An 11,141-nucleotide genomic window follows, 5' to 3' on the forward strand; every position below is an offset into this window, starting at 1 on the left:
TCTACTGAAGCAAAGTCAAGCACCACAGAATGCTGAGGGAGTGAGGGGACTGTCTCTATTACATCCCTTTGTCCTGTGGCGCTTTTTAAAACTTTAACAAGTATCAACCGAGTGCCTACCACATGTCAGGCCTTGTTCTAGCTGCAAGGAGCACAGCTATAACAAAACAAAGTCCTTGCTTCATGGGGCTCATATTCTAATGGACTATCTAGTGGAGGCCTCTTGATGAATGCACCAAACAAGTTTGCCAACGTTCCTATTCAGGGGGTTAAAAACTATAAAGGCATTTGCTGAATCTCCCGATTTGATGGGGGCCTGATAGATTAGTGTTTCCCCTAACTGTGCTGTAAGCCAGTGCTAGGGTTTCTCAAGCTTTTATGTGCACACAAATCACCTGGGGAATCTTGTTAAAATATAAAATCTGATGCAGTAGGCCAGGGGTGCCGCCTGACTCTGCATTTCTAACAAGCTCTCAGCTTATACCGATGGTCCATGGGTCACAACTGGCGTGACAAGGTTCTAAGGAACACTAGTTACTGGATGTTAAAGATATCCTGTGTAAAAAGGATTTCATGTTCAAGTAAGTGAGACGATGTTGCCCTGGTTCCTGACTGCTTTCTAATTCCTGCTGCCAGTCCTGTCAGAAGCCTAACAGTACTTTCTACCCTGTGCTCTGTGAGATAATCCCCTATCTTTATAATATATTTACCTCTTAAAATTTAAGCCAGTTTGAGAGAATTTCTGCAATATGTGGCCCCCAGAAAACCTCGAGTAAAGGCCAAGAGTTCCAGGTACAGGGAATGAAGGAGAAATGGAGCCATGCTGCAGAGATGGGGACAAAGTCAAAGCAATCAAGCTGCAAGAGGAACCGAAGCAGATTTCCCAAGAGCCTGAAATATACACCCTCCTGCCCCTCCTAAGCCTCAGTTTCCTCACTGATTACATTTGATTCTCACAGCAAAACCTATGGGATGACGTGCTGGGATTTCATAACACCGACAGTCCAGGCACATGGCCATCATATTTTCTTCTGTAAAATATTACCTGCAACCAGAGTTTGGGAGAATAAAGTGGGATAATGACCAAAAGCAATTAGCAATTTACTGGCACTCAACAAATGTTAGTTAGTTACTGGGAACCCAGCTGTATTTGAGAAGAATTAAACTATTCCCCCCGCCCCACATAGAGGAGAACTGCCTTGTTGAAAACGGAAGAAAGATCTCCCCGGAGAGTTAGTGAAGGGCACTGATGGAGGGCGCGAGAGGGAGTGGGGATAAGGGAAGGAACAAGCGCATCCACAGCTCATCTGAATGCGAGCGTCCTGAACGCACTGGAACCAAGATGATTCCTGAAGGAATAACCCACTTCCACTAAATAGTAGTTTCTTACCAAGAAGAAACAGCTGAATTATTCTTAAAGCATACATGTTCACACTATTATATGATAAACTTTGTCGGTGGAGCGGCCACCCGCGGTCTCCTGCGCAGATGGGCTCCGGGGCCTAGCGCCCCGGTCCCCGCCGCCCGTGACCGTGCGCCCAGGCCTGCGAGGGGTCGCCGCCGAGGCTTCCCCCAGCCCACAGGCAAAAGCATGGCAGCCACGCCCTCCAGCGGCCCACTCGTGGCCACCCACGACTACTACCGTGGGGAAGCAGCAGCCTGGCGGCCAGCCTGGCAAAACCAACTGCAGGCCCCCGTCCTGAGTGGCCCCCAACAGCTGCCAGGCTTCCTTGCAAGGCACTAGGCTCATCAGAGCCCCCTCTTCCCTCCTGACACTAAGCGGGCGGCAGGCAGCGGGAGCACTTGTTTTTTAATATTAAAACAGCAAAACACCAAAAGGAAGTTGAGAGGACCCCACTCCTTACTATCCAAGCCACACAAGAGCCTTCCTGACATTCCATAACCCTGTGCCTTGCACCAAGTGGAAAATAAACTCCAAGGAGCCAGCCAAAAAAAAAAAAGTCAATCCTCTACAATTCAAATGTCCAGATGAAGATTATAATCGTCACATATTAACTATTTTGTTTACATATCTAAAAGAGACAGCTCAATTAATATAAAAACATATGTTTAGTAAAGATTATTATATAATAGTTTATCTGCTGTAGCTTAAACTCCCAGGCAAAGATTCAGTTTCATTTTTCAAGTATTAACTTTATTTTCCATGCTTGTGTATCTTTGTATCCCCAACTTGTCAGCGAAGAGAGAGAGAAGAAAAAGGACCTAAGGTGTTCTCCAGGACACATCCTTGGGGTGATGGTGATGCGCAGCAGGACCCTGTGGGGCTCCTGGGCACAAAAGCCTTTCTGTGTCCCCCATTTCTTGATTACAGGAAATGGGCGTCATTCAGCCTCCACGACCTTCCCTGAGGGCCAACGAGCAGGTTCAAACAGATGCTAATTAGGGAAGGGAGGGGATACAGAGACAAGGGAGGAACAATCAAGAGAAACAATAGTGTAACTCTGGGGCAGGGTCCTGGTTCCCCCCAAGGGATACACACACTGTTAACAGTATCTTTGAGCTGCTTTGCAGATACTGAAGCCCCCACCAGGTGGGAGAAGTTAACGGTTAATGACAGTATGCTGCCCACAAGCACGTAGACCCCAGACTGGTTGGAACCAGAACGTGGATGATACTGACGCCCACTTACCTCCCCACCAGCCAATCGGAAGAATGTCCACGAGCTGATCACGCTCTCCTTGAACCATTACTATAACATTTCTCACTACCCCCTCCAAGTTGGGACACACAGTTTTGAGGGCATTAGCCCGCTGTGGCCCCCTTTGCCTGGCAAAACAATAAAGCTATTCTCTACTTCACCCAAAACTCTGTCTCTGAGATTTAATTCATTGTCAGGATACAGAGGCTAGATTTGGCTTCAATGGAAATGTTGTGTGTCACGATTGTGGTAACACAACTGTGCGTATTTGTCAAAATTCAGAGAACTGTACACCTAAAATGGGTGATTTTTACTGTATGCCAATGATACCTTAATAAACATGATTTAAACCAAAACAAAAAGAACACACCCTTGAACCAGGAAGTCTGATGTTGTAAGAGGGCACATAAGCAGATTTAAAAACCTGATTTTACAACTGAACTAGGAAAGAAAAGTTCCAACATTGTAATCCAAATGACCATAAAGGAAAATCTCCTAGACCGTCACCTCTCAGCGGGTGGCATTAGCCACGGCCCTGTAAACACTCAGCCCTGAGTAGCGAGGCAAAGCGCCCAAAGAAGGCCCCCCACCCCTGCTTAGAGCCGCCTTGGCAAGACTGGACCCAGAAGGAACACGCACACCCCCCCTTAGCCCTGGGGGCCACGGCAGTTCTGCTCAAATACAATCCCAGGAACCATGATGTTTCAATATCATCAGAAAGACTTTCAAGACTCTCTTGGTTGCAATCAACAGAAACTCACCTCCTGCCCACATCCTTGCCTAGTTCACACCCTCATTGTATTCAGGTCTCTGCTCAAATATCTCCTTGCAGAAAGGCCTCCCTATTCCAAATAACCACCTCACTCTTCACTCTATCCGCTTGCTCTGACTGGCTTTTCTTCATAGCACTTGTACCAATAGGACATTGTCATATACATATATATATAAAATGAAGCTTACAGTCTAGTGGGGGAAACAACTAATTCACAATTCACACATATACTTGGCTGTCTGTCCACTAGACTCTAAGTTCTATGAGGGCAGAGGGCTTTTATCTTTTCTGTTCACGTCCACAGCCTCAGCCGTTGAGCAGTGCTTGGTATATAGTAGGACCTCCGTAAATATTTGAAGAATAAAGTGAAGAGGAGAATCGATTTCTGAATCCAAACCACAGCAAAAGGGAGGAATAATAGAACTAGGGACTCGAATGCCCTCAGGGCTCCCTTGACCATTAGGCTGCCACTCAATCTGGTGTTCCTTCACTCTCTCAATGATCCGCATCATGGGTGACTTTGACGCTCCAGCTTACCTTATCACAACTCCACAGCCGAGGGCAAAGGGTTTCTCTCTCTCAGCTCCAGGTCGCAGCTCCCCAGGGAAGTGTTCAGATTGGCTTGCCTTCCACAGATGTCCACAGCGGCCCGGACAAAGCCACAGAGCATCTCATGTCTCACTCTCCGATCCTGCTTGCTCTATCGATTTTGGAGCTGTTGCCCCAGTTTTCATCCGGTTTTGCCTGGGCAAAGAGAGCTGGGGGTGCCCCCAGGGTAGCCCTTGACCAATGACTGACAGGCCAGGAGGAGCAACTCCAGTCCCTGTGCTCCCGATGGGGACAGCTCTGAGGTGTGACCTCCACTGTCCGCGGAGCTCCCTCAGGACTGAGCCCAAGTTACCCTCCGTGGGCTTGCTGGCTGCTGCACTCTTGCTTGGCCTCCTTCCTTCCCACACCCCCTTCCCACTCGCCTGCTTGGGAACGCCTACTAATAAATCACTTTCACGTGAATTCTCCTCTCAGAGCTTACATCTGGGACACCCAACAAGCTCCGTCTGGGCCTTTAGCTCTCTACCGATTTGCCGTAAGTTTTTTTGAGAGAAAATCTTTTCACAGATTCCTGTCTCCCCTCCACACACGTGTATTACAGAAATGTTTACTTACTTGCTTTTAATATGTTCCTATCCTTAGAGATCTTTCCCCTTTTCCCTGTTTTAACTTGGGATCCTTTCACTGTTTCTCAGATGTGCTAATTTTCCCACTTTGCTTATGACTGATGATGGCTTGTCTAGCCACCCTAACTCAACGTGTTAAAGAAACACTCCTGGTATTTCCCGCTTTTATTTTCCATACCTTTCTTCTCTATCTCTTCTATATTAGGTTCTTGCTCAAGATATCTCAAGGTCATGTTTGACTTCACCTTAATTTAACAGTCAATCATTATTAACCATACCACCTTTTCCTAGTTTACATCTCTGAAAAGAGGCAATGCAATGAAACCATCAGAACACCTGGTGGGCGTCTTTCTTAACTATTTTCTAAAACATTATTTAATTCAGTTCAATTCAGTGAAACTGAGTAATTATTATCAGATAAATTTATATGTACACCATTATGGAAAATAATGAAACAAGTCCTGAGTATCTATGATTCAAGCTCAACTGAGATAAATATTGAAATCAGAGGCTACAAGTTTCAAATAGGAGGATATGAAAAAACATGGGGAGAAAGGTTAAGACGTGACACAAGCATTTTTGGCAATTCGAAACACTGGATTAACCATTACCCTTTGCTTAGACAGATAAGGGAGAAGATAAGCAAATATTTACCTACAAGTTTTCACAACATTTAAGCTAAATCTTTACTTCTATATATGGTCATTATAAAGTTGACTTTCTAAGGCTGTTTACTGAAAAGGGGCAAAGAGCATTTCTATAATCTTGCAAGGTTAGTTTTAGTAACTCTAAAGACCGTCGACTTGTAACCCTGAGACTATGAATGTTTATGACAGGAAACTGCATGTTAGAATGTTTGGGGTAGAAAATTGTGCTTGTTTGCTTAAGCTTGTAAACTATGTTTGTCCTAGGAGGTTGATTTTACTCACCAACTCTTTGATAATTGATCTGCCATTTTTGACCTCACTGATCCAGCTCTAATTAACTCAACAAGTAAAAGAATGTGCAGATTAGTTTGGAATTAAGGACACTGCTGAAGGCATTTCTTGGGAAAAGTAATTTTACCAACAAAATAAATAAGTGACGAACAGAAGAACTCTAAAACCTGAATATGGATCACAGCACTCTGTAAAAGCCCCAAATCAGAAACTATGCAAATACTGCCTGATGATAGTTGGATAAATATACTGTGGTATGTTTACACAATGGAATACTATACAGAAATGAGAATGAACAAATTACAATTAGATGCAACATCGTTGTGCTGGATCTCATAAACAAAATGTTGAGTGAAAGAAACCAGACACAAAAGAGTACATATTGTATGTTTCCATTCATTTAAAGTAAAAAACAGGCAAAACTAATTTATAGTGGCGGGATAGTGCTTATCTTGGGGCAATAATGCCTGAAAGGGGGCATGATGAGGGTGTTCTGGGTAGCTGATGCTGCTCTATTTCTTGAGTTACAGGTTTATTTGAGTAGTTTTCTCAATGCTATCCTTCACTACATGTTTTTAAAAACCTCATGCAATATGGAATCTCTATTTTCTTTTTTTTAATTGAAGTATAGTTGATTTACAATATTGTATTAGTTTCAGGTGTATGGAAAAGTGATTCAGTTATGGGTACATGTACATATTCTTTTTCATATTCTTTTCCATTATGGTTTATTACAGGGTATTGAATCTACTTCCCTGTGCTGTACAGTAGGACCTCGTTGTTTATCTATTTTATATATAGTAGCTTGTATGGAATCTCTATTTTCAATGGCACTTTATCTATTTCCCAAAAGAATTTGATTAGTCTTTCAGATCCAGGAAGGATGCTAGACACTGGGAACACTGAGGTGAGAAACAGACTCTGCACTCAAAGATCTCGAGGCATGATGAGGGAGAGGCTCTGACATAGGGTCAGATGTAAGCAGAGGTTTCTTCAGTGGTACAGAGGTGAGGACCTGTCTCAGTCTGGAGATGGGAGGGATCGTGGAAGGCTTCCAGTAAGAGGTGATGCTTGAGTCATGTCTTAAAGATCATATAAGCCTTAGCCAGACAGAGAAGGGAGCAAAGAAGGATCTCAGAGGGAGGAAATCTCAATGGGCAAATCATAAGAGAACATGCCCATAATTGGGTGCGGCATGAGTGTAGCATACAAATAAGGTAGAAAAGAGGTAAGCAAGGGCCTGATCCAGAAGGAAACTGCTCATGAGCTAAGGGAGTTTGGACTTTATTCTGGGATCAATAGGAAGTCATTGAAAGGTTTTAAGCAGGGGAATGTTGTGATTGTTGTGATCCTATTGGTATTTTTTTTTCAGCTTTACCAAGGTATAATTGATGGATAAAATTGTAATATATTTAAAGTGTACAATGTGACTTGATATTTGTATACTATGTATATATTGTGAAAGAGTATTCACAATCAAGTTAATTAACACATCCATCACCTCACATATCTGCCTTTTTTTTTTTGCTGAGAACACTTAAGATCTCTCTTAACAAATTTCAATATATGCTTCAAAGTTGCTATGAGATCTTAAACGTTCTCTCCACACACAAAAAAAGATAATTATGTGACATGGTAGAGATGTTAGCTAACATTTTGGTGGTAATAATATTGCAATATATAAATGTGTCAAATCAACACGTTGTACACCTTAAACTTACACAATGTTATATGTCAATTATATCTCAATTTAAAAAAACTATACAATACAGTATTATCAACTATAAGTTACCATGCTATACATTAGATACTCAGACTTTATTCATCTTATAGCTGAAAGTTTGTACCCTTTTACCAACCTTATACATGGATTTTTTTCAATAGTAAATACAGTACTACATGATCTACGGTTGGGGTTGGTGGAATCTGCAGATGCAGAACTGTGGATATGGAGGGCTCACTATGGGACTTGAGCACCCTCAGATTTCGGTATCTGTGCTGGGTCCTGGAACCAATCCCCTGTGGATACCGAGGGACGACTGTATGGCATTTATTATGTTGAGGTACGTTCCATCTATATCTAATTTGTTGAGAGTTTTCATCATGAAAGGATGTTGAGTTTTGTCAAATGCTTTTTCTGCATCTACTGAGAGAATCATATGATTTTTATCCTTCATTTTGTTAATGTGGTGTATCACATTTACTAACTTGTATATGTTGAACCATCCTTGCATGTCAGGAGTAAATCTCACTTGATTATGGTGTATGATCCTTTTAATGTACTGCTGAATTCAGTTTGCTAATGTTTTGCTGAGGATTTTTACATCAATGTTCATCAAGGATATTTACCTGTAATTTTCTTTTCTTGTGTTGTCCTTGTCCGGCTTTGGTATTGGGGTAATGCTGGCCTGGTAAAACGAGTTTGGAAGTGTTCCATCCTCTTTGATTTCCTATTGGTATTTTTAAATGGCCATTCTGGCTGCTGTGGGGACCTGGTGGGTTCTCCTAGGTGGGTGGGTGAACCTGAGAAGATACAACAATAATAACAACAAACATCTAAACAAGAATAAAAACACAAGATCTGGGATGTAACAGGGTGGTGAGGTGAGGCAGGGAAAGATTGGAAACAATTACTCAGCATCTTCTTTGATAGGAAAACACAGGTCCTGGTCCCTATCACAAATATTAGCAGTCCAAATAAGCCCACTGGTGGCCACCCAATACTACAGTGTTGCAACAGTCCTTTTGCTTTGCCTTAAACCCATAATCATTTACTCAAATATATCCATGGGAACTTTTATTGCACAATTCTCCCATAGATACATCCAAAAATCCTGGCCATCAGAACTGTGAATAGTTTTAGTCATCTCCAGATTTTGCCCATGAACCTGTGACTTAGTAAAGAGATGCTTCAACCACCTCAGGAATTAGCAGAAGCATGTCATCAAGTATTTGTCCACCCTCCCATTCAGTGGGTAAAGTGTTACCACACTAAGCCTGGGTTGTGAGTCTAGGAGGCTTGGAATCAGTGTAATTCTTTGTTCCAACAATACTTAGCAAGGTGTTATCTGTCAATGAATATCTAGGTGAAGATGATTCCTGCTTTAAATACGAGAAGAGGGGCAGAATAGGGAACAACTTCTTACACAAAGGCTATGCTAGAATTTATAGTTGTGTGCTCTCATCATTACATTTATCAAAGGTTACTTTTTATTTATTTATTTTTTTACAGTGCAACAAAGTCTAACCCACAGGGTTTTAGCTAGGCACAATAAAACAAAACAGAGATTATGGTTTTGAAATCCAAGGCAAAGGATGTTTTGCCTTGAATGCTTTTGCTTACTTCTACTGACAAAAAAGTTTGCTGAAAAATTAGAGGGGAAAGAAGCATTCCCTAGGTGTTAAAGTAGGAAAAATACAGCCCTTCTAAGATGCTTTGTTCCTCCCAAACCCCGACACTCCATATGCTTTATAGACTAAGAACTTCTGCCCATTTTTAGTACACCAAAAAGCTAAATCTGCATGGAGAAGTGTGGCATGAATCAACGTCTTTTGGTTAAGGAGAAGATACCCCATGAAGTCATTTTAAAGCAAGCTTTGGATGTAGTCAATGTTTAGTATGCAGAATGAAAAAAAATCCATGACTTAGAAAAACTGATGCACAGAGTGGAATTTTAGAGCTAGATATTTATTGACAGATAACAACTTGCTAAGTACTGTTGGAACAAAGAACTAGACTGAGTCCAAGCCTCCAGGATTCACAACCCAGGCTTGGTGGGTTAAAACTTCACCCACTGAGGGGCCCTTCCCTGGTTGCGCAGTGGTTAAGAATCCCCCTGCCAATGCAGGGGACATGGGTTCGAGCCCTGGTCCGGGAAGGTCCCACATGCCGCGGAGCAACTAAGCCTGTGCGCCACAACTACTGAGCCTGCGCTCTAGGGCCTGCGAGCCACAGCTACTGAGCCCACGTGCTGCAACTACTGAAGCCTGGGTGCCTAGAGCCATGCTCCGCAACAAGAGAAGCCACCGCAATGAGAAGCCTGTGCACCACAACGAAGAGGAGCCCCCACTCGCCGCAACTAGAGAAAGGCCCGCACGCAGCAACGAAGACCCAACGCAGCCAAAAATAAATAAATAAATAAAAATAATAGTAAAGTAAAATTTAACAAAAACAAAAATTTCACCCACTGAACTGGAGGGTGGGCAAGTACTTGATGACTTTGACATTAGGATGTAACCTTCTCCCACCCGCTTCTCTGCACTATGTGTGCCCAAGCTGGATGTATCAGGTCAAACTAGGAGTTAGAACTTAAATTGGTATAATCCCATTTGCAAAGTGTTAACTATGTAACTAGAATTTCAACATCTGTGCCATTGTTTTGCCTTTCCCAAACTCAGTTTTTGAATTAGTTAATCCTTGCAAAATGGAATAATATTTAATGTTTTTGAAGTCTTCAGAGACGATGCTGAAGATTTAAACTTGACATTTTCTATAATCTCTTAGTTGCAACACATTTTCTTATTGATCATTAAAAAATAAAGGCATCAATGATCCAAAGTCACTGAGCAAATGATGTCTCCTATAGTATGTACAGGGACTAGAATGCAGGATTGTGCCACGTGGTGCATAGGTGGCACAAAAAATGTAAAGTATCCCAGACTTCCCAACACTCAAGTGAACACAAAAATTCTTCATGAATTAAGTTCAGGCTCCTGGGCTCACAGATCCATGCAAGGCAGCAATAGCTCTATTGTTTGCTGGTTGGCTTGGCATGTGCATAAGCTAGGGAGTTAGGCCTGCTTCAGGAGGAGTTAAGGTGGGGATGTTTTGTTCTCTTCTTCCGGCAGCAAGCCATGGTTTATCATCCCATTTTAACAAATAGAGTTTAAAAAATGGAAGGAATCCCAGTTTTTATAAGTAACAGAGGGGACTTTTTTCCCGCCAGGATTAAGGGTGTGCAAAGGGCAACAGGCAGTGATTTTCTGGGCACTTAAAGAAGCCTAGGGAACAGCTTAAGCTGGAATCATAACTTTGGAGCCAAAAGATGGTGGTTCAGGGCAGAGGAAAATTGGTTCAGGGCAGAGGAAAACTGTAGGCATAAAAGGAGGGTGTAGGTGGGGGTGTGTGGAGGGAACACTACAGATGGGGAAACTGTAAGAAGTGGAGGTATTTACAAGACTGGGGGTGAGGGGATTTGTTTCCTTAGACAACTTGCAGATTTAATATTCATGATATCGTTGTTTGTTAATTAATTCTCTCTCTCTAGCTTTGAGCTGAGGAGGCATTTTCTACGAGCTGGGTACCTGCCTGAAGAAAGTGAAGCATAAGCTGGATTCCTTCTTCCACAAATGTAACCCAGACCTTTGGTGCCAGAGGATCATTGAAGCCAAGGGTTACACTGGCAAGCAGTCTCAGCCCTTGAGTTCTGAATTTCAATTCTTTTTTCAAAACAGATGCACTATTTCTAAAAGTTATTTGCCCCAGCTTTACTATTTGACCTAAATCAATCTTTTGGCGATCTCAGCCATGCTCTTTGTCTATATAACAGACTTAATGGCTCATCTTGAAGAGATTCAGACTGGATGAATAATTGCCTT

General features: G+C 42.4%; 1 long non-coding RNA gene across 1 annotated transcript in view; it reads right to left on the bottom strand.

Annotated features, from left to right (window-relative positions):
* Positions 1-8,043, bottom strand: part of LOC137756215 (uncharacterized) — a 43,484-nt gene extending 35,441 nt beyond the window's left edge. The window contains exons 1-2 of the long non-coding RNA XR_011072209.1: positions 7,893-8,043; positions 3,968-4,188 (exon numbers count right to left, since the gene is read on the bottom strand). This is a non-coding gene — a long non-coding RNA (uncharacterized lncRNA). The remainder of the gene's footprint in view (positions 1-3,967; positions 4,189-7,892) is intronic.
* Between the last annotated feature and the right edge of the window lie 3,098 nt (positions 8,044-11,141).

This window comes from Eschrichtius robustus, chromosome X (assembly GCF_028021215.1).
Source record: "Eschrichtius robustus isolate mEscRob2 chromosome X, mEscRob2.pri, whole genome shotgun sequence".
Lineage (NCBI taxonomy): Eukaryota > Metazoa > Chordata > Mammalia > Artiodactyla > Eschrichtiidae > Eschrichtius > Eschrichtius robustus.